Raw genomic sequence first — 24,600 nt, forward strand, 5'->3', positions numbered from 1 at the left:
GACGATCTAACAACTGAGCTAGACACTTGTTGTCTTATATAGGCGTTGCCAACCGCAGCGCCGTATTCTCCCTGTTTACATAACTCTGTATTTGAAAACGCATGCATATACCAGTTTCTTTGGCGCTTCAGTTGTATTACACCACTCTTATCAAGAAATTGCAATCTCATAACAGAGGTACATAATCTGCTTCTGCCAGGAATAAAATGAGTTTATCGGAAGAAAAGGTTTCATGATGGATTTTACAAGCGAAACCGGGACAAAGGAACCACCATTAATTTACGCCTGGGGCCGCATTACCGTTGCCAGCAATGTATAAGCGTACTGTCTGTCAGTATAGCTTCTTGTGTGTGTCACAGTGTAAAGTAGATGACTTGTTCGTCCATTATTGATGTATACCGGACCCACTCTGGCCACTAATTGTGCCCTGGGCTTCCTTTTAAAACAGCGACGGTTTCCCAGTGCTGACAACGTTATTTGTTTTTTAGTCTGTTCGCTCCGAAGACTTTCTGCTCTTCAGACTGACAAGATTTCCTACCAAATCAAAATAATCGTATCACTATGATATGGCGAACGGCTGGCCAGCACCTGGAAACCATCGCCGTTTTAGAAAGGTTGTAAGTAGGCTGTTTAGGTTTTTTTATTGGTAACGCCACCTCTGTATGAAAATCACTGGCTGTGCTGTGTGCAGTCTGTGGCTGCTTTGCATTGTTGTAATACTCGCCATTGTAGTGTTAGGCAGCTGGCGGTGAACAGCGCGTAGCACTGCGCAGTTGGAGGTGAGACAACACTACTTCTTCAAGACTGAATGGAAATCCACTACGTCTGTGTGCATTGTCTTTTACTGCTCAGACTTTGAGAAAAACACGGCAATTTTAGTGTGATCAACGATCAGGACTGTCTTTATGGACTGTGAGAAAATTTTAGCTTTTGACCAACATTGTATCAATAAGTGTGTGCATTTGATTTCTTTGTTATTGTAATTGTGAAAAAAATTTTAACAAATATGTATTGGCCAGTGCCCAAAAAAATTTGTAAAATTTTTTTTGGGTAGCATGGGGGCTATGTAAGTAGGCTGTTTAGGTTTTTTTATTGGTAACGCCACCTCTGTATGAAAATCACTGGCTGTGCTGTGTGCAGTCTGTGGCTGCTTTGCATTGTTGTAATACTCGCCATTGTAGTGTTAGGCAGCTGGCTGTGAACAGCGCGTAGCACTGCGCAGTTGGAGGTGAGCCGCCAGCAGTGGTGGATGTGGGGAGAGAGATGGCGGAGTTTTGAAATTTGTCATGACCTGCTATATTTATAAATGATGATATCAAGGTAAATACATTGTTTGTTCTCTATTAATATCTTTCATTTGCTAACTATCCCTATCAGTAGTTAGTGTCTTCCATAGTTTGAATCTTTTATTTAGCTAGCAGTAGTGGCGCTTGCTGTATTGCAGTAGTGGAAGTAACGAAGATTTTTGTGAGGTAAGTGATTTGGTGATTTGTGAAAGGTATAGTTTAATGTTAGTCAGGGCCATTCTTTTGTAGGGAATTCTGAAAGTCAGATTGCGTTGCGCTAAAAAATATTGTGTGTTAGTTTAAGCACAGTCATGTATAATTGTTCAAAGGGGACGTTTCAAGGTGACACGCCGCACATCTATTTATACTCTAGCTGTTGTTGAAACATCGAGCAACCGATTTCAGCTCTTGCCTAGTCACCTGTCGAAAAAACTTGAGAAAAATTACATCAACTCATCTCCGAAGTACTAAGCGAGGTGGCAAGGTGGTTAAGAGATTGAACCAGCATTCAGGAGGACAGCGTTTCAGATCCGCATTTGGCCCTTCAGATTTAGGTTTTTCGTGATTTCCCTAAATCGACGAAGGCAAAGGTTCTTTTGGAAGGACGCCACAGATTTCCTCCGCCATATTTACTCAATTATAGCTTACCCTCGTTGTTGGCGAGACGTTAAATTGTAATCTTCCTTACTTTCTTCAGCTGCAAATTCGGAAATGTGACAGAGCGATGTGGCTTAGAGGTAAGACCATGGACACATATTCGGGAGAAGGAGTGACATTACATGTCTGTACGTCCTGGTCGAGAGAAGTGGAGAGCAAATGACCCCTTAGAGATTGACAAGTCAATGTGTGCAGGTAGGCAGGCGGATGTGAAGATCTCGGAACCTCCAGAGTGATGCTGCGGAAATAGTACTGTTAAAGCAATATACACTACTGGCCATTAAAATTGCTCCACCAAGAAAAAATGCAGATGATAAACGGGTATTCATTGGACAAATATATTATACTAGAACTGACATATGATTACATTATCACGCAATTTGGGTGCATAGATCCTGAGAAATCAGTACCCAGAACAACCACCTCTGGCCGTAATAACGGCCTTGATACGCCTGGGCATTGAGTCAAACAGAGCTTGGATGGCGTGTACAGGTACAGCTGCCCATGCAGCTTCAACACGATACCAGTTGGTCAGTTGGTGAGAGATCTGGAGAATGTACTGGCCAGGGCAGCAGTCGAACATTTTCTGTATCCCGAAAGGACGGTACAGGACCTGCAACATGCGGTCGTGCATTATCCTGCTGAAATGTGGGGTTTCGCAGGGATCGAATGAAGGATAGAGCCACGGGTCGTAACACATCTGAAATGTAACGTCCACTGTTCAAAGTCCCGTCAATGCGAACAAGAGGTAACCGAGACGTGCAACGAATGACACCCCATACCATCACACCGGGTGATACGCCAGTATGGCGATGACGAATACACGCTTCCAATGTGCGTTCACCGCGATGTCGCCAAACACGGATGCGACCATCATGATGCTGCAAACAGAACCTGGATTCATCAGAAAAATGACGTTTCGCCATTCGTGCACCCAGGTTCGTCGATGAGTACACCATCACAGGCGCTCCTGTCTGTGATGCAGCATCAAGGGTAACCGCAACCATGGTCTCTGAGCTGATAGTCCATGCTGCTGCAAACGTCGTCGAATTGTTCGTGCAGATGGTTGTTGTCTTGCAAACGACGACGAAATCAAATCACGCAAAAACAAGAACCTATGTATTCAACATCTCAAGCTGAAATTAGAGGTAGAATAAGTGTCCTGTGATCTTGTACACCGTATGGTTCTTTAAGTAAAATAAAAATATTGCTGTAAGAATGGTTACTGATGACAGAGTTTCTACATGCTGCCACCTAAGCCTCTACCATGACCCACCTAACCTGTAGTCGGCAGGGATGGGACATTACGTTTACTTTGGTACTGCGATGGAATCGTATGTTCTTCATTTCGCAAAATCAGCTGTAAATGGGATCTACTAGTGTCTATTAAAAACCTTATCCTCAAGTGGGAATCGAACTCTGACCCTATGTATATTAACATAGTATCAAGGCCCACGATGACGGAACTGCACGTTTGACTGAGTCATGATTTTGTCATAGGACACACCAGACTGTGTGAGAATTCTGGCTTGCTGACTCCCTGGAGTGAATTACCAGATTTTGTAATCACTGAAATAGAATCACATAACGGCCATCTACACACACTGTCAACGCTGTAGGATGTTGAAGTTTCCACAGGAAGTGTTGATTCCGCTTAAGCTGCTCTCCACGGTAAACGCCGTGCAATGTAAAAGAAGAGCTGAGTTACTGAACCCGATTCTTCCGTAATTTAGTAAACAACAGCTCATCCGTCTGCAAACAATATCGATCTGTTGGAAGTTCAACAATAATCTGCTTCGTTTTATAGCCTGCCAGTAACAGCCTGCCAGTAACAGCAGAAAATTAGTAAAACGTGTCTGTGTAGCACTCGTGGCTGCCTGTCCTGGTCAGAACAGTTTCTGCTCCTCCGGCACGTCCGCCTGACGCTAGCCGGGGTCAGCCCCCGTGATCGCCACGGATTGCGCCTTGTGATTAACAGCGGACGTTTGTACGTTCATACTGGCAAATATAAAATTATTTAATGTTGTAGTTTGCTATTCAGAGTGAAATGTTTTCTGTAAACAACTGTACACCATGCTATAACAACACCGCAGTAATCAACATTCTGCCGGCATATGACGTAAGAAATGTAATTTACTATTGCGGGCGAAATTTACGAGGAAAACGGAGGTTTATGCATAGAGTTGGGGTGATTTGGATTTAATAGACGGGAGAATCAAAGATGCTCTAACATCTGTACCTTCTACGGTGTGAATCATATCCAAGAAATGAAGTCGGAAATAGCTTTTTCGTGTCATGTAGGATCATTTTAACGTGGATTATTTGCTACATTCAGCAAGCCTAACCGCTGTAGCTCTGTCACATAAAGAGTTAAAATGTTAGTTTCATGTGACATTAGAACGAACACATCTTCAACTGCGCAGTACGACATCGTTTCGCCTGACCTACCGTGTTCCTTACTGCTTCCTCATAGTCCTACAGATAGCTAAGAGAGATAATTCGCAACAAAGACGAAATTAGTTTTAAGTTCTGTGCCTGGAATGATCTTCCTGGACAATAAACATACATTTGACAAATGACCCCAGGGGTGATTCTAGAAGTCGGTCAAGGGGGTGCTAATGATGGAGGGGGGCGGGGGGGGGGGGTGAAATGGAATGGGGTCCTCCACCGACAAATTGGTAAAATTTGGTGTTGTTTAAAGTTGTTTTTGGTAACTGTTTTGGAGTTCAGAGTAAAAAAGTGTCTACAGAATGCTTGTTCCCGGGAAAATAATACGATTTGACCCAGATGTCCGGCGATTTCGAAGTTTTTGTCTGGGGTCAGCAATTTAAGTGTTGTTAGGCATACCCGGCATATTAACCTTTCTTGACTACTGTCGTACATTAATATATATAATATACTGTCGTACATTAATATATATCCAGTGTATATTAATAAATAATAAGACGCCCATTTTAAATTAAATGTTATTTATTGGTTTATATAGTAATCTCTTATTCTTTTGTTAAAATGTGTTTGAAATACATTACACTACATTTATCGTTTTCCATGGATCCCTTGGAGAGGAGTCTCTAGGATGCGGAAACGGTCAAATTGTTTTTTTTTTTTTTGTCAGATATATGGATATTGTACAATTCTAATGCAGACAGTGCTATGATCTATAATCCTTGTGAAGATATTCATCGATGGAGTAGAAGCAGTTGGCCAACAGGAAGTTCTTTAATTCACTCTGAAACCGACCTTTATCACTTACAAGACCTTTGATATGCTCTGGTAAGTTATTGAATATATGAGTACCCATGTATTTGACTCCTTTTTGTACTAACCTATATTGCTACATAATTATAGAAAAAATGACTGAATCTTTTGAAGTAATATATTCGCTGATTTCTGAAGTCAACAGCAACAGTACACATTAAGAGCGGGGGAAATGAAATGGATGATCTTCCTCTCCACAGCTGTCTTTACTTTATTTCTGTTTTAGTCCGTAGATTATCAAAATATGAATATGGGCGTTATCGAAGAGTAATTGCTAAAATCTGATGCTGAGTCAAATTTAAATAGGAAAATAATTAACTCTCTTTCTAATGAAGGACTAACTGACGGCAAATCCGCAAATAAAAAGAAATTAAATAAGTAGCTTTTAGTGGTGTTCACACACAGCGACCCACAGAAACCCCTGGAGATGTGATGCGATGGCATAGATGGGAAGACTGTGCTGGAATGTAAATCTCTCACATACTCTTTAATCTCAACAAAACGCCCTATGCTGACATCTTTCTGTGGACGATTTAATTTCTTCGTAGACAGACACCTTATTTTGGAGCTGATAAAGAACTGTTACAGGTTCTCAGAATATCGCGCACGTCGTACATCCCCACTTCTCTGCTCACCCCTAACCTCCACTGTAGATTTCTCATAAATTATGATCTCACACACAGAAACACAATAAAGTTTTGCTTTCTTTCAACGCTCGAAATAAGCTTGACAATTCCTTACGGATCTCATATTTCTGACTTACGACATTCGTATATTGTCGAATATAATTACCAAGTCTTGGATCCCTTTGGGCACTAGGACCTCTTGTCTACTCTCGACTGCGTAAACCACCTACTCCTTGATTTCCCGAATTGAAAGCGGCCAGTGAATTAGTTTATTATCTATTCATTTTCACCAATCAAATCTGTATAGACGGTATTATCGGCTTTTGTATCACCCACGAATCCTTTACTCTTAAAAGCATTGCTTTATAGAGTAACTCCTCGACAGCCAATATTAAAATAATTCTCAGAAAACCATCACATCAACTAGAGAACAGACGACAAATTCAGAATCTTATCATTAATGGCAGTATCATTAATGGCAGTATACAAATGAATCCATTCATCTTTCGTATCCTAAGCTCCTTGCTTGCTGAATACTGAAGTTATGGCAGCTCGTTCCGTTGTCTAGTGAAATCACATTTAAGCTACGGACAGTAAACTAATCGGAAAGAATTTCTTGTTCGCTAACTTGTTCCTACAGGCTTGTAGATAAAATTGTACAGAGTTTCTCAAATCCGTCAACTGTGGCTATTCACATAGAAATTTTAATCATGGTTGCCAGCGGACCTACGATTTATTTTCTGTATCATACGTCATACGAATAACTGTTAGCCAACAACTCTAGAACTTTGATCCAAAAGCCAGAGGAACGCATTATTTCAATCTTTGCATTCTTCGTTACAAACTGATCAGAATTCCTGTGGCATGAAAACTTTTCTGTCATTTTCAGTTAATCCAGTCGAGCCAACATATAAAACAACAGAGAACCGTTCTAGGCTAATCATAAACGCACGTTCGTGGCTTTCTGGTATTTTCAGCGCATTTACTATTTGTATAGTGAGGGAACTTACTCCGATGTGAATTACTTCGTCGTCACAGTGATAAATGACCAAACTCGTTGCAGCTTTAAACCTGGAGTACCGTCGCCTTGTTTCAGCTTTTATGACCGGGATTTCCCCTTTTAGTCTGAAAATTAAGGGAACAGAAAAGGTAAAGGAGACTATCGCGTCAGATGAACATCAAATTCTTTTATCTTTGCAAATTAACATTCAAAAAATAGCGAAAATAAGCGACATAAGATTTTCTAAGAACGAACAAATAACAACAGTAATAATGATATTTTGTACTAATTAATTAAGTTTAGTACATTTCAACGTTCAGCTAATGATTATAAAAAAATTGCCTGTTCAGTCTAGACAAAAAGTGCAGCATGAATTTTCTTGAGACGGCGTTACTAAATTTCATTCTGGTCTTTCCAGGCGCATTAGTGGAGGGACAATATAAATGACTTTACATATTGCACTTTTTCAGCGGTGCTCCACTCGTAATACAAGATGAATTCGTATCAGAAAAAAAAGCCACATCACAGAGCTAATGAAACGCCGATGATTAGAACATTCTGTCAGTGCTGTGGTGACAGTTAAACCAGAAAGAATAGTATACTGTTCACAAAGCGGTAGATGAGAGAAATTATAGCAGTTTACGAGTAAAATGACGCTCTTGCAGCCACAAAATTAAATTTTCTCACTGTCGCTCATTACGTTCAGAGTGTTTCTTCAAAACTGCAAACAGTAGCCAGCGAAGTTGGAAGGACAATTCAATTCTAGTTCCGAAAGTAAGTAGACGATCACAGAGTTGTCAAACAAATCTTGTGATATTTCGAAATCTCAACTTTTCCAACAACAGAAACCTATTTTTGTATGGCTGTCAGAATATCATCCTAGTGCTCCTACCCAAATTTTGCTAGATGTCTGGGCTACTGGCTCCATCCAGTGCACCTACAGAATATATTACTGAGTTTACATCGATTCCACCTGATAGTTACAATTATCTGACTATGTATAATATTATATAAACATTGTAAATCTAAGTAAAGTAATTGTGCTATTATATGTTTATATGCGCAATTATGTGATGAAGATATAATTGCGTCATGATAATTTCAAAGTTGAAAGCTCTTACGTTAAATTTTTGGTATGAGTAGTTTCTATGGTAAGGATAGTTTAGCCATATTTCTAGGATTGTACAACGTCGAAATCGGCCCGCATCTCTGATTTTGGCAGTTTTGTTAAGAAATATATCATGTAAGGTAGAACCAGTGTTTTGCAAGGGAAACGCAGGAGAAACGAATCTTAAGAACTGCATTATAACATTGTAAAAGTTCAGGGATTAAGAACTAATAGTAAAAAGTGAACACCGAAGTGTCTTTTACTGTGGACACATTGATACTCAAGAATTACTGGGTGTACATATTCGTTGTCATCTTACTGCAGCACATAAAAGTTCCTCATTTTAGCATAAGCGGATACACTCGAAATTCGTTAAATGTCATGATTTTTTCGCTTTTTGAGACAATACAATCATCCCATGTAAGTTGCCTGATTTTGTTAAAGTCAGCTAGAATTGTAATCCGCACTGGCTTAATTTATTTGTCCTCTAAGCTAATATACACTATGTGATCAAAAGTATCCGGACACCTGGCTGAAAATGACTTACAAGTTCGTGGCGCCCTCCATCGGTAATGCTGGAATTCAATATGGTGTTGGCCCATCCTTAGCCTTGATGACAGCTACCACTCTCCCACGCATACGTTCAATCAGGTGCTACAAGGTTTCTTGGAGAATGGCGGCCCATTCTTCACGGAATTCTGCACTGAGGAGAGGTATCGACGTCAACCTGGCACGAGGTCGGCATTCCAAAACATCCCAAAAGTGTTCTATAGGATTCAGGTCAGGACTCTGTACTGGCCAGTCCATTACAGGGAAGTTATTGTCGTGCAACCACTACGCCACAGGCCGTGCATTATGAACAGATGCTCGATCGTGTTCAAAGATACAATAGCCATCCCCGAATTGCTCTTCAACAGTGGGAAGCAGCAAGGTGCTTAAAGCATCTCTGTGCTGTGATAGTGTCACAGTTGTCACTACACACGCTGGCAGATGACGTTCACCGAGCATTCGCCATACCCACACCCTGCCATCGGATCGCCACATTGTGTATCGTGATTCGTCACTCCACACAACGTTTTACCACTGTTCAATCGTCCAATGTTTATGCTCCTTACTCCAAGCGAGGCGTCGTTTGGCATTTACCGGCGTGATGTGTGGCTTATGAGTAGCCACTTGACCATGAAATACAAGATTTATCACCTCTCACCTTACTCTCATAGTACTTGCAGTGGATCCTGATGGAGTTTGGAATTCCTGTATGATGGTCTTGATAGATGTCTGCTATTACACATTACGACCCTCTTCAATGTCGGTGGTCTCTGTCAGGCAACAGACGAGGTCGGCCTGTGCGCTTTTGTGCTCTACGTGTCCCTTCACTTTTCCATTTCACTATCACATCGGGAACAGTGGACGTAGGGATGTTTGGGTGTGTGGAAATCTCGCGTCCAGACGTATGACACAAGTGACACCCAGTCACCTGATCACGTTCGAAGTCCGTGCATTCACACATTGTTGAGGAAGTTTGATTAACAATCTGGTTGACAACGAACACTGATAATGAATCCTGATATTTTAACATAATACAACAACGGGTTCTGGATAGTCCGTAATCATTATGACAACATTTGCCCATCCATGTCGTCGCATCGTATCTGCAGAGATACGCTTATTGTAAACGTCACTCCTTGCTACTTATTTAATTTCTTTTTATTTTATGACTTGTATCGTTAAGCCCTTCATTAGAAGAAGCACCAGATATTTTCATATTTAAACTTGATTCTAACAATTACCACACGATAATTCTCATATGAAGACTCTGATAATCTACAGACTAAAACAGAAATAAAGCAACGAGAGCTGTGAAGAGGAAGGCCATCCAGTTCATTTCCCCTGCTCTTGATGTATACTGTTTCTGCAGAGTTACACACTTTGGCTTATGTTTTTCGAATTTCAGATATCTGCCCATTTGCGCGATCCTCCCACTGCATCTTTGAAGCTCAAGCTTCACTCCTGGATAGCTAGCCGGCTGAAGAAACTCAGCGGCTGTGCAGATGTATTCCTTCTTGATGCGAGGAAGATTGGGTCTTGCTAACATTGTACATTAAGTCTGGAACCCTGTGGTAGTAAAGATACTTCCTGGAGTGACACACGATTAGCCTGTTAACTCACTCGATATAGTCTTCGCATTTCAGTTAAATATTGTAAACGATTTTCATTTATGGTGCGCCATCTATCAAATGTTTTTTTTTTTAGTCGAGGAAGGTCATTCCACGCAGAAACTACAACTAATTTCGTCTCCATTGCGAATTACGGTAGGTCGGTAGGTAAAGGAAACGATGTCGTACTGCGAAGTCGAAAATGCATTCGTTCTAGGTTCTAATGTCACACGAAACTAACGTTTTAACTCTATATATGACACAGCTACAGCGGTTTGGCTTGCTGAACGTAGCAAATAATTCACTTTAAAATCATCCTTCATCACACGAGAAAGTTATTACCCGACTTCATTTCTTTGACAACACTCACTTCCTACGGGGCACAGATGCTTTCCTCTTCCATTAAGTCCAAACTGCCAAAAGTCTATGTGCTAATGTTCTTTTTTCTGGTAAATTTTGCCTGCTGCCCCCAATGGTAAATTACCTTCTTAGTGCTTCTCACGTCATATGCTGCGAGAATACTAGTTACTACGTTGTTGTTTCAGCGTGGTGTACAAACTATTGATAGAAGACATTTCACGGTGAATAGCAAACTACAACATTAAATGATTTTATTTTTGACAATATGAAGGTACAGACGCCCGCGATCCGTGGCGATCACCTGGGCTGACCCCGGCCAGCGTCAGGAGGCCGTATACCGGAAGAGCAGGAAATGTTCTGACCATGACAGACAGCCACGAGTTCTGCAAGGAAACGTTTTCCTAAGGTTTTACTGTTACTGTTGGGCTAAATAATGAAGTACATTATTTCTGAGCTTCCAACAGGTCGATACTGTTAGCAGACGGACGCATTCTTGTTTACTAAATCGGATTCAGTAACTCAGCTTTCCTTTTGCACTGCACGGCGTTTTCCGTGGAGAGCAGCTTAAGCGGAATCAACACTTCTGTGGAAACTTCAGCATCCTACAGTGTTGGGAATGTGTTTAGATATCCGTTTTTTGATTTTACATCAGTGATTACAACATCAAGTACTTCAAATGGCTCTGAGCACTATGGGACTCAACTTCTGAGGTCAACAGTCCCCTAGAACTTAGAACTAGTTAAACCTAACTAACCTAAGGACATCACACACATCCAGGCCCGAGGCAGGATTCGAACCTGCGCCCGTAGCGGTCACGCGGTTCCAGACTGTAGCACCTAGAACCACTCGGCCGACCGACATCAAGTACTTCACTCCAGAGAGTCAGTAAGCCAGAATTCTCATCCTGTCTGGTGCACCAGTGCTACGACAAAATCATGACTCAGTCAAACGTGCAGTTCGGTCGTCTTGGGGGTTGATATTAGGTTAGTATACACACGATCGAGGTTCGATTCCCACTTGTGAAGAAGGTTTTGAATAGGCGCTAGTAGATCCTATTTTCCGATGATTATGCGAAATGAAGAACATACGATTCCACCGCAGTTACAAAGTCACATTAAACGTGATGGCCATTCGCTAATGACTACATGTTAGGTTGGGTCATGGTAGAGGCGTAGGTGGCAGCATGTAGAAACTCTGTCATCAGTATCCATTCTCACAGCAACATGTGTATTTTACTTAAAAAACCAAACGGTATATGAGGTCACAGGGCACTTGTTCTACCTCTTATATCAGCTTCAGATGTTGAATACATTGGTTCTTGTTTTTTCGGGATTTGATCCCTTCGTTATCACATAGTGCCATCAACTCGTTGTTTGCACAAGGTTCCCAGCTTCTCAAATTCTCCACGTAAGACACGTGTCTTGGTTCGAATCGTGGTTCAGCACAAAAATTTTCATAATGTCCTTTCTGGTTTATCATGAGCACACCTAACTGTTGATGGAAATTTACTTGAATTGTTAACATCTTTTTATTCATAGTCAGTAACGATATGTGACGATTTCAGTTCTCAGAGAGACACAGGCCTTTTCGTCATATCATTTCAGGTTCAGACAAACCACCTGTAGCTACCAGTGAAAAAGAGTGTCTCCTTGTGCAGTCAACAACGATATTTGCCGGGCTCGACTCCAGGCCATCACTGTACTCTTAGTCACGTCATTTCTAGTTCAAACATGCGCACATATCGCTTCTGATAAAAGAAACCCATATGTAATGTCCACTCGTGACTAGAAAACAGCGTTAGGTACCCAGTTCGAATCTCGGGAAGGCAGAAATTATTCATTCTGTTGTCACTGCAGTTTCAAACATCTCGCGACTGCTGAAAAAATTCGATATATTGCCTTTCTCTGTGCTTACATAACAATCTGATTATATGCTGTGCTCGAATCGTAATCCCACACATACATTACGTCACTTCAAGTTTGTTACTCGGGATTGTAGCCACATTTAACTTCTTTCATGGTTAGTTAACGAGGACCACAGTTTCTGGATAGTTGTCCGGCTCAATACAAAAATTTTCTTCATGTGATTTAGAGTTCAGATTTGCTAACTGACAGTGGGTAGAAATGTGTTATATCACCCCTCTTTATGGTTGGTCGGCAATGACGATTAGTATTGTGGTAGTCTCACGACATATAAATAAATTTTAATTTTAATGTCACTTTGCGTTAGATAACAAGTACGTCAGGTGGTTTCCGAACTGCACATTTATCAACGTTCCATCACGGGTATAGTGAAATTATCAGTGATACAATGTTGACGGTGAGGTTTCGATAGGGCGTTTCACGCCGTTATTCAAGGCTTTCTTAAACGGTTAGTTCATTAATTACTCTATGGAAAAGCACTAGTCAAGTGAACGTCGGTCAGTACATGCTTGGATAATCTTTTAGAGATCAAGAATACGAGAATGTCTGATGTATTAGAGTTACTGTCATTGTATGTGTCAGGTGCTAAAGAGGGTCACATTTTATAAATGTCACTTCTTGTAATAAATTTGAGTTTACAATCGTTACCGACTGTCTCAGGTGTTTCTTGATATTTGCAGTATCGTGGTATTAATTTACACCTGGAGCTTTCGCTATAGTGAGTAGTGTTTTGTAATGGTCACTCGTGTCAACCGTTTTGTACAGTCATGCGACTGTACTGAAGTGAGATTAGAGAACCTGCAAGAGAGTTACGTTATGTGCTGCATGTAATTCAGGCAGATTTTTATTCGCTTACAATACTGAATTATTTATGAGTTAGCGTCCACAAAAGTAACAGAAAAACTGTCCCTTACATTTAGCTGGATTTTTACAGCAAATCGTTACTGTAAACGAAATGTGCATTATCACGAACCTGAAAGTAAGGTTGCGTGCATGGTTTGGACACACTCATCATCACCTTAAGTTAAGAAATTTAAACATTAGTTCAACCGGTAAGATTCTGCTAACGCTATTCTGGACATGGAAGATGTGGTAACCGTTCATTTCACTCCACGAGACGAAACTGTAAACACTGAGAACTATTGTGATGTGTTGGAAATTAAACTGAAACCTGTAATCGCCGGCCGCAGTGGCCGAGCGGTTCTAGGCGCTTCAGGTTGGAACCACGCGACCGCTACGGTCGCAGGTTCGAATCCTGCCTCGGGCATGGATGTGTGTGATATCCTTAGGTTAGTTAGGTTTAAGTAGTCCTAAGTCCTAGGGGACTGATGACCTCAGATGTTAAGTCCCACAGTCTTGAAAGCCATTTGAACCATTTGAAACCTGTGATCAAATCCAAACGTCGTGGGAAACTACGAAAAGGTGTCATCCGGCAGCAAGATAACCCTCTGTCACATTCTGTCAAACGGTTGGCCTAAACAATAAAGGAGTTGGGATTCTAACTGCTCGGCATACAGTAAAGACCTGACACCAAGTGATTTCCATATATTTCGACCTTTGAAGGAAAAACTCAAATGGTTCAAATGGCTCTGAGCACTATGAGACTTAACTTCTGAGGTCATTAGTCCCCTAGAACTTAGAACTAGTTAAACCTAACTAACCTAAGGACATCGCACACATCCATGCCCGAGGCAGGATTCGAACCTGCGACCGTAGAGGTCGCGCGGTTCCAGACTGTAGCGCTTTGAACCGCCCGGCCATCCCGGCCGGCCGGAAAAGCTCAGGGGAAGAAGATTTGCAACGGATGCAGAAGTTACTAGTGCGTTGCAAAATTGGTTACAGGTGCAACTAAAAAACTTTTTTTTTTCTAACAGAATCAAAAATATTATGAAATTCTGGACAAAGTGCGTTGAAGTGCAGCGACATTATGTAGGAAAATAATGTATGTTTCCATCATTAGAATAAACATTCCTTTTCTTAAAAATCCCTTTACTTTTTGACTTCCTCTCGTACATCTCTGTCAGGGCATGAAGTTGTAATTTAAAAAATTTAATCTTAGCGTCGTAAATATTTAGTTTTTTCAAACACGCGCAAATGAAGTTAACACGAAGCTTAATTTAACAGAGGGGTGAAAGGAATCTGTATACGTTCATTTACTATTAAACTAGGATTCGATGCCATATGTCTGTTGTTATCTAATATTTTCAATAGCGTCATCTGTCTCCCTTTCTTACCTACGTGAAAACGCCAAACTTTCCATCATGGATGGTTTTTCATTAGGTCATTCCCTGGAAAAATTGAAGCATTTTTTGTATATTTCCCGCTAATCTCCTTGGACAACATAATTAGTTCATAGTTTACTACATTTCATCATAGTCAGGATGATCGTGCATTTGTGTAATGGAAACTGTTTGACACAAATTGCTCCACAAGGTCTCTGTAAACATTTCTTAAGTTCCCGGTACGAAGTTAATGCTGTTAACCTGCTGGTACCTTAGGCAGGCTTCCCGCGACACGCCTTTTTACCCTGGAGCAGACCCGTGTTATACAGGGTGATTCAAAAAGAATACCACAACTTTAGGAATTTAAAACTCTGCAACGACAAAAGGCAGAGCTAAGCACTATCTGTCGGCGAATTAAGGGAGCTATAAAGTTTCATTTAGTTGTACATTTGTTCGCTTGAGGCGCTGTTGACTAGGCGTCAGCGTCAGTTGATGCTAAGATGGCGACCGCTCAACAGAAAGCTTTTTGTGTTATTGAGTACGGCAGAAGTGAATCGACGACAGTTGTTCAGCGTGCATTTCGAACGAAGTATGGTGTTAAACCTCCTGATAGGTGGTGTATTAAACGTTGGTATAAACAGTTTACAGAGAATGGGTGTTTGTGCAAAGGGAAAACTTCTGGACGGCCGAGAACGAGTGATGAAAATGTAGCACGCATCCAGCAAGCATTTGTTCGCAGCCCAGGAAAATCGACTCGCAGAGCTAGCAGAGAGCTGCAAATTCAACAATCAACTGTATGGAGAGTCCTACGAAAAAGGTTAGTTATGAAACCTTATCGTCTGAAATTGGTTCAAGCACTGTCTGCAGCTGATAAGATTAAAAGAATCGATTTCTGTGATTTTATCCTTGCTCAAATGGAAACAGATGAATCTTTCGTTTCAAAGATTGTGTTTAGTGATGAAGCAACTTTCCACACTAACGGGAAAGTCAACCATCACAATGTCTGTATATGAGGCACTGAGAATCCGCGGCAAACAACTCAGTATGAACGTGACTCGCCTAAGGTGAACGTTTTCTGTGCCATTTCAGCCAATAAAGTTTTTGGTCCCTTTTTCTTCGAAGGTGCTACTGTAACTGGACTACAGTATTTGGAGATGTTAGAGAATTGGCTGTTCCCTCAGCTCGAACAAGAAGCACAACAATTCATATTTCAGCAGGATGGAGCGCCCCACATTGGCACTTATCTGTCCGTAACTACCTGAACGTCAACTACCCGAGGCGATGGATCGGCCGCCAGGCAGCCCGTGACAGAGCACTTCATCACTGGCCTCCAAGAAGCCCTGATCTTACCCCCTGCGATTTTTTCTTATGGGGGTATGTTAAGGATATGGTGTTTCGGCCACCTCTCCCAGCCACCATTGATGATTTGAAACGAGAAATAGCAGCAGCTATCCAAACTGTTACGCCTGATATGCTACAGAGAGTGTGGAACGAGTTGGAGTGTCGGGTTGATATTGCTCGTGTGTCTGGAGGGGGCCATATTGAACATCTCTGAACTTGTTTTTGAGTGAGAAAAAACCTTTTTAAATACTCTTTGTAATGATGTATAACAGAAGGTTATATTATGTTTCTTTCATTAAATACACATTTTTAAAGTTGTGGTATTCTTTTTGAATCACCCTATATAACGTGTGTTAGAAAGGTTGAATGATGAAAGTGACATCTAAATAAAAACATGTGTTAAAAATATATGCACGTGCAGTCACAGGGAGGAACATGCCAAGAATCGTCGTGCAACTGAAGCAGATTTGCCTGCGGCACACTGCTGAGCATTGTGTGCATGGAGACTCTATTCACAGTGTAATGTGGCAATCCGTAAACATCACGTCCATTTCACTAACCATGTGAAATAGTGACGGCGATCCACGTAATTTGGATTGTTGGAAAAAAAATTCAAGATATTTTGGTCAAACATCTGACTACCTCAAGGGAATTTAAATATGTGGACTTCAAGGTTTTCCAAATTACTGGGTTTCGATGAGCATCCAGAATTGTGTCCAGCCAACTTTTACGGCCCAACATGGTACAGCAACTGGACATCTGTTATCTTCATTTGAGACGTCATGCACTGCATGAAGCTTCTAAGGTCACACTATTTATTGGCACTCAATATGAATTTCGCACATGCATCAATATCCTAAGAACAAATTCAGCATCCACAAGCAGCAGAACCATTGATAAAGCTACAAGATTCGTCTACGTGATAGGTTGCCGCACGCTGTGAGGTTAGGAGTATTCTGTCGTCTCCTCTGAGATAAAATGCTACAAATGATGGTATTTCACCCATTATCCAAAGCACAGCCCCTATCACGCTTAACGAAGTTTTCTGTAACACAGATCTCCTTGCACTTCAAAAAATGGCTCTGAGCACTATGGGACTTAACATCTTAGGTCATCAGTCCCCTAGAACTTAGAACTACTTAAACCTAAATAACCTAAGGACATCACACACATCCATGCCCGAGGCAAGATTCGAACCTGAGACCGTGGCAGTCCCGCGGTTCCGGACTGCAGCGCCTAGAACCGCACGGCCACCGCGGCCGGCTCTCCTTGCACTCTTTACTGATAAAAGTCCTGAAATGTTTCTATTGCCAGAGATATAGATTCAGTGTATTTCACTATACATCCGGTCGAGATATAACACATGGCCACAACAAGCTCGGTGAGTAGCAAAAGATGTGAGAGCAGCATCGATGTTGAGTGCAACGTTCTTCTACTGTGCATATTACGTTGAAAAGATATTTTAGAAACTCTAGTAATAACACTTCCGTTGCTACTGTTATACCATAACCTTAAAGCTGGAGGCAGTTCGTATAATGAAATTATTTTTACTAGAGCAATTACAGCATAAAAAAGCAGAGCACTGTTACCCTCTGAGAATAACTTTGTTATGTTGACCGTGATATACCTAACGGAGGTGGCTTATCGGAAGTGAAAGTCAGAATTACGTAAATATTTAAACAGTAACAAACAGTATTTTACCTATCTACACTGTTCAAAAAATTCTGAAAACGGTCGCCAGCCTAATCAGGCAAGACAATGAATAACTTTAACGGACAAACATAACCTATACTTTGCCACACGCGAGTGCAATGAATTCTGGCACCTGAATACAGTATGTTCACGTTAAGGTTGAAGCTAACAGATCAGAACAAGCTATTTGCATAAATATAACAGATAACAAAACACACTATTACTTTCAGGGCTTATTCAAATTGAATGGAGCGAGCGAAGTGGCGCAGTGGTAGCGCACTGGACTCGCATTCGGGAGGACGACGGTTCAATCACGCGTCCGGCCATGCTGATTTTGGTTTTCCGTGATTTCCCTAAATCGCTCCAGGCAAATGCTGGGATGATTCCTTTGAAAGGGCACGGCCGACTTCCTTCCGCATCCTTCCCTAATCCGATGAGACCGATGACCTCGCTGTTTGGTCTCTTTCCCACAAACAACCAACCAACCAAAGTGAATGGTCTTTATGACATTACTATTAATATTCACTGTAGAATCATAAATTGGACATAGGTTCAGTATTACTTTTCAAACATTTTCCTAGCTGACATAAAATTGTAAATGTAGTTCACTGCATATTTATGAACTGGTCACAGGTTAAGTCTCTCTCAGCTAAATACTTTTCTATTTAGCATGAAGGTTAAATGGAATTCGCTAACAGATTACTTCTCACTGTCTTTTGAATAAAGAATTTACTGTTTTCATGGGTAGTTGTCTTTGTATTAATCGTTATGTAGCATGAGCACAATAGACAAAATATGGATCCTGTTACAACATTAATATGCACTTTTAATACACAACAGGAACCCAATATTGTACAGAATTTCATTTTAATACCAAGAGTAATTGAAATTTGCTATAAGTAAATAACTTTGTGCATTTGAACTACTTTCAAAGGAGGGGGGCCCTTAATCTTGACCACTGTAGCAGAGCATACTAAACACACTTTCAATACACTAAAGAAAGAAGCCCTTAACAAGTATGAACATGTAACCTTCAACAGTATTAGTTCTCAACTCTTACTGCAGTAGAACACGACATATTTGTGAGAAACTGACTCACCTTTTGCGATTTACAACAGGCAGCAATGTGATCATTTACTAAGCAAAACTTTACAAGCCTCAGTTTTAAGAACTCTTAATTTTGAAGTTCGCAACAACATATTAATAAGCAGTTTTCATAGAAAAATCATTTTCAGCAAGTATCATGTACTTTAGCTCACTCTCTTGCCACATTAACTTTAACTTTCTTTTTTTTAATATGTTCAAGAGGCATTAATTAGTTAAAACACTAGGCTTTAATGTTCTTTCAATAAGGAGACTCGATAATCACTTTAGCATGGGAAGGACACTAAGTGGAAATGTGACAGAGGGATAAAAAATCAAGGTAGGTATAAGAGTTCGAGTATAAGTTACTTATATTTGCGCACTCTAAAACATGCAATGAGCTGATCCTTCACTTTACATATTTACAATCCTTGGTTACTTTCTAGTGATTACGCAACATGGTGGCGAATGCAAGTTGGTAGGTGGATTCGCAGGTAAAATTGCTGGACTCTGTCATTTCTTGGTGGCGATGATAGATACCAATTTCAGAATTGTTCCAGCTCTTTATCCCTCCATCCGAGGCATTGGAAAGCGTCAGGAGAAGCCTCTCTCGGGACCAGCACAATAGCCGTCTGGAGTGGCCTTGCGGTTCTAGGCGCTACAGTCTGGAACCGAGCGACCGCTATGGTTGCAGGTTCGAATCCTGCCTCGGGCATGGATGTGTGTGATCTCCTTAGGTTAGTTAGGTTTAATTAGTTCTAAGTTCTAGGCGACTGATGACCTCAGAAGTTCAGTCGCATAGTGCTCAGAGCCATTTGAACCAGCACAATAAACAACTTTTACATGAGCAGTTGATAGTTTGGTAGCTCATCCCCGACTGACTCTTTGTTCCACAATTTGCGCGCGCTACAGAGTTCCTTCCCGAGGGGAACCACAACACCTTTTACATACAAAATAACTAAGAACCCTAAGTGAAGGTCAGCGGTTTACATAACAGCAACCAAATGTATTAAATAAAACAGAACATTTGCACATATTGACATTTCTACAAAAAATTATTGAAACAAAAGTACAATTATATACATTAGGATTTTTTCCCTGCACATGAGACAAAGAATTTAAACGACAAATATACTACATTTCATAGAATCAAACAATTACATCAAAGTTTTGACAAAGAGAGGAGTATACAATTTTGTGTTATCGATTCAATCAAAAAACATGTACAGAAATTCAACAATGTAACATTAAAAAGAACAAAAAATATATATAAATCAGTAGAGCATTAGAGCTGCGGTGTTACATAATCCTTCGACACCAAAGACATTAAGAAAGCTGTTGGAAATAAGTTAGGCAGGGATATAGACTTTGGACCACACTGCCTAGTGCCCATAAAACGAGTACGAGCGAAAACGCAAACACCGGCCGTGAAAACCCGCAATGCACGAGTTTCTTTCTTTTCTTTTTTTTTTTTTTTTATAACAGCTGATGGGAGGTTAATTTATTAACAGCCTTGGTATTCGCGCACAAACACCGCAAGGAACACACAACCCTCGGTATAGCAGGCTTTGCTGCTGCGAGGGGAGCAAGCAGATGATTGAGTGTGGCGGACAGACAGGGGCTTCTGGGTGCCGCGGTGGGCGGGATCACCTGGCGGCGCGGCCTGCAAGACGACGGCGCCGCAATTTACCGCGCCGGCCGCGCCGGACACATTTTACGGAGGCCGGCCGAGCCTAGACCTAGCATTCGGCAGCCGGAGGCGCCTGATCCCTGTCGGACTTGCGGCCTGAGTGACGGCCAGCAGGGGACGCGACACCTGCGCTGCCTCCCTCTGCCCTGCCCAGAATTACTGCTCACCGCGGCGCCCCTCCGTCCTCGCTGCCAGCTCCTTCAACAGGCCGATAGGTGGTGAAAATACGAGGGACGTTCAATCGGTAATGCGACACATTTTTTTCCTCGGCCAATTTCGGTTTGAAAAAAGTACGGAATTTGTTGTGGGATATTGTGGAATATTCCCGCTTCAGCCCCTACAGTTTCATGAAGTTGCAATAGGTGGCGGCTCTATGTATAATCATGAAAATGCCGCCTGTAACGTAGTGCATTCCAAGCAGAGAGCTGTCATTGAATTTCTGTTTGCGGAAAAGCAGGACATCGCACTTATTCGTACGCGCTTGAAGAATGTCTACAGTACTCTGGCAGTGAACAAAGGAACTGTGAATCTTTGGGCGAGGCATCTGTCATCGCCGGCCAGAGTGGCCGAGCAGTTCTAGGCGCTTCATACTGGAACCGCGCGACCGCTACAGTCGCAGGTTCAAATCCTGCCTCGGGCATGGGTGTGTGTGATGTCCTTAGATTAGTTAAGTTTAAGTAGTTCTAAGTTCTAGGAGAATGATGACCTCAGAAGTTACGTCCCATAGTGCTCAGAGCCATTCGAATCATTTTGAACCATCTGTCATCATCGCAACGAGGTCGCACGAACCTGTCCGATTTCTCGCGTGCCGGCCGGCCGCTCACAGTGCTGGAACGTGCGGACACACTCATTTGAGGTGATCGACGGATCGTAATCAAACGCCTCGCCGCACAGCTAGACGTCTCTGTTGGTAGTGCTGACACACTCGTCCACCATTTGAGATTCTCAAAGGTGTGTCTCCCTTAGGATTCTCGCCACCTAACAGAAGAAGACCATAAATAGCAAGGAAGGACCATCTCTGCGGAATTGCTAGCGCATTACGAGGCTGATCGTGGCAATGTTTAGTCGAATATCGTCACAGGCGATGAAACATTGGTTCATCACTTCGAACCGGAAACAAAACGGCAGTCCATCCAGTGGCGCTACACCACCTTTCTTCCGAAGAAAAAGTTCAAGGCCACACCCTCAGCCGCTAAAGTCGTCGCGACGGTGTTTTGGGATTGGATTGGATTGTTTGGGGGGAAGAGACCAAACAGCGAGGTCATCGGTCTCATCGGATTAGAGAAGGACGGGGAAGAAAGTCGGCAGGACCCTTTCATTGTGCTACACTGTGAAATTGAACAAAACGACTTCAACGCGTTCGTCGCCACAAAAATGTGAACGAACTTCTTTTCTCCATGACACCACAAGACCTCACACAAGTTTACGCGCCTGAGAGGAGATCACAAAACTTCATTGCGCTGTTCTTCCTCAGTCCCGCTACAGCCTCGATTTCGCACCTTCCGATTTCCATCTGGCCCGACCAATGACGGATGCATTCCACGGGAAGCAGTAAGTGGACGATGGGAAGGTTATAGATGCGGCAAAACATTGGCTCCAACGTCGACAGGTAGGGTGGTACCATTCGAGCACATGGGCCCTGCCAGTAAAGTGGCAGCAGGCCGTCGCATAGAACGGAGATTATTTTGGAAAATAGGGGTTTGTATCAAAAAGAGTGGGAAATTACATGGTGTATTGGAGTCCTGAAGACAACCACACTGCTTTCAGAAAGAAAAACTGGGTTGCATTCTTATGAAAGCCCTTCGTATAAAATTAGGTACCGTATGGCATACATCGTGATGTTTATATGTATTAATATAACAGTAAAGTTAACATAGTTCATTTCACACGTACATATTAGATACCAAACTTAATTACAAATTAACACTCAAGCATCGGATATAATCAGTTGTCTCATCTTCAGCCGGAAGGATATTGTCGAAGGGTCCCTTGTAGGGTCGATTTGGACACTCTTCCACTATGTGCCCTATGTGTTGGGTTGTTCACTTCTCGGTTCCGCAGTCAAATTTTAGAGATGATATCTTCCCCAATTTATGGAGGACCTCGGCGTAATCTGTTTAATGTCATACACACTTTGCGTGATTGGTTGAAATCAGGATTCTTCGGCCTGATCGTGAAACATTGGCATTGTGGTGAGCAGCGCCCTCGTCAGTATTGTTTCCAGGTGTTGTGAACGCCAAAGTTTGAGTTTTTCACTTGTTTAGCAGTGACTAGCGCTATTCTTCTTGATATTAGTCGTCTGTGATCCAGGTCAGCTACTTCATTATGTGCAGGTAGCTGAGGTTTATTGTTAGTCTTGCGGGACTCTCTAAGCAGGGTATTTTCACGCCACAGCTGCGGTAGTGGTATATGACTCAAGGAGGACAGGGGTGGATTTCATTGTGCCGTTGATGGTGCCCATAGTGACATTTAGTGTCACATCAGTCTTGTTTGCATGCGGGCTATTAACCCATGCAGAGGCGCAGTATTCCATCACCGAATATATGAGTCCAACTGCTGACGTACGAAACGTACGAGTATTTGTCTTTGAGCCTCAAGAGGTGCTTCACTTTTTATTTATGATTTCAGTCTTTGTCCACGCTTCACCTGTCATTGTCAGGTTCTCCTTGCAAGAGGACGTCGTGTCCAGCTCGACTTCTAGGTATTTAGGGTAGTTTTCAGTGTTCATACATTTCCCTTCTAAGTTGAAATTAAGTCCTCTTCTTGCTGTACCGTTGCAAAAGTGGAAGAGTGATACTTCTGTCTTAGTTGGGTTCGACTGCAGTCTCCATTTGTGAAAATAGTCATTTATCAGCTTTACCTCAGAGCTCATAGAATTTCGGAGGCTTCGAATGATTAATTACCACCCCAATAGCTGAGTCGTCGGCGCAGTGGAATGCCATACAAGAAGCCCGGGTTCGATTCCCGGCTGTGTCGCTCGGGAACCGTGTGTTGTGTTGTCTTCATCACCAAATCATCCTCATCGACCGCAAGTCGCCGAAGTGGTGTCAACTAAAAAGACTTGCACCATGCGGTCGGTCTACCCCACTACAATTCATTTCTTCAATGTCAATCAAATTCACCAACAGCCATATACTTCAAGATATTATTTTATTTTATTCTGAAAGCAAAAAGTTTCGACATTCCATTATGCTATCTTTAGGCCCCATACACTTCTATCCAAATAAACGAACTTGTCATATAACACCATAAACCACTGGATATCGTGAATTCCAGTCGTTATACAACTGCTTCATACGAAGGTGTGAGGATGGCATAATGAAATGCCGGAACCGGTTGCTTTCAGAATAAAATAAAATAATATCTTGAAGTATATGGCTGTTGGTGAATTTTGTTGACATTGACAATTACTTACCAGCCGATGTCCCCTGGCCATGATGGACCAACAGAGATCGAATGATTAATGTTATACGGCTACAGCCCTGTAATCTCCGTAGCCCAACTACTTGGACTGTGCCTTTGTCATGTTCGTAATATGAAGATTGGAGAAAAGGGCGACAAAGACTGAGCCCTGCGACAGTTTGTTGTTGAGCATTTTGGCAGAGGTAATCCTTTATCAGGTAATCATTTTAAAAGTTCTCCCTGTGGGTATATTATCAATGAGACGGATGGTACGGCTGTATGAAATTATCCGAATTAGTTTGCACAACAGCCCGTGTTTTTAGACAGTGACAAAAGTTGCCCTTAAATCTATGAAAGAAATCGATTTTTTTTTCACAGCCTGACTCTATATGATTGTCAGAGGCAGTACCTGGTCTGTGCGGCTACTAGCGGATAGAAATCCCGCTTGATCGTCTGATATTGATTCCAGTATTGGTGGGCTCAATCACTTGTACAGGAGCCTTTCAAGTATTTGTATGGTGCTGACCATAGCAATTAATTGCTTGCTTCTTTGCATGTATAGCGTGGTAACGACGCCTGCATCCAGTTTCGTGGCATGCAGTGGTCCCTGCTCAGTGTACTGACCATTACCCATATCATTAGAGTATTTTCTTGCTGCAGAATTAATTCACCTTGTCCTCGCGCTCTATCACAGTAATGGTGGCCATCCATGACTAAAATTAGCGTCAGGAAGGAACAGCAAAACGCAGCTTAATAAGAGTCCTTCTCGGGTACACTTACAGGTTATATGAAATGGC

Source organism: Schistocerca serialis, chromosome 1, assembly GCF_023864345.2.
Source record: "Schistocerca serialis cubense isolate TAMUIC-IGC-003099 chromosome 1, iqSchSeri2.2, whole genome shotgun sequence".
In the NCBI taxonomy this organism is placed as follows: domain Eukaryota; kingdom Metazoa; phylum Arthropoda; class Insecta; order Orthoptera; family Acrididae; genus Schistocerca; species Schistocerca serialis.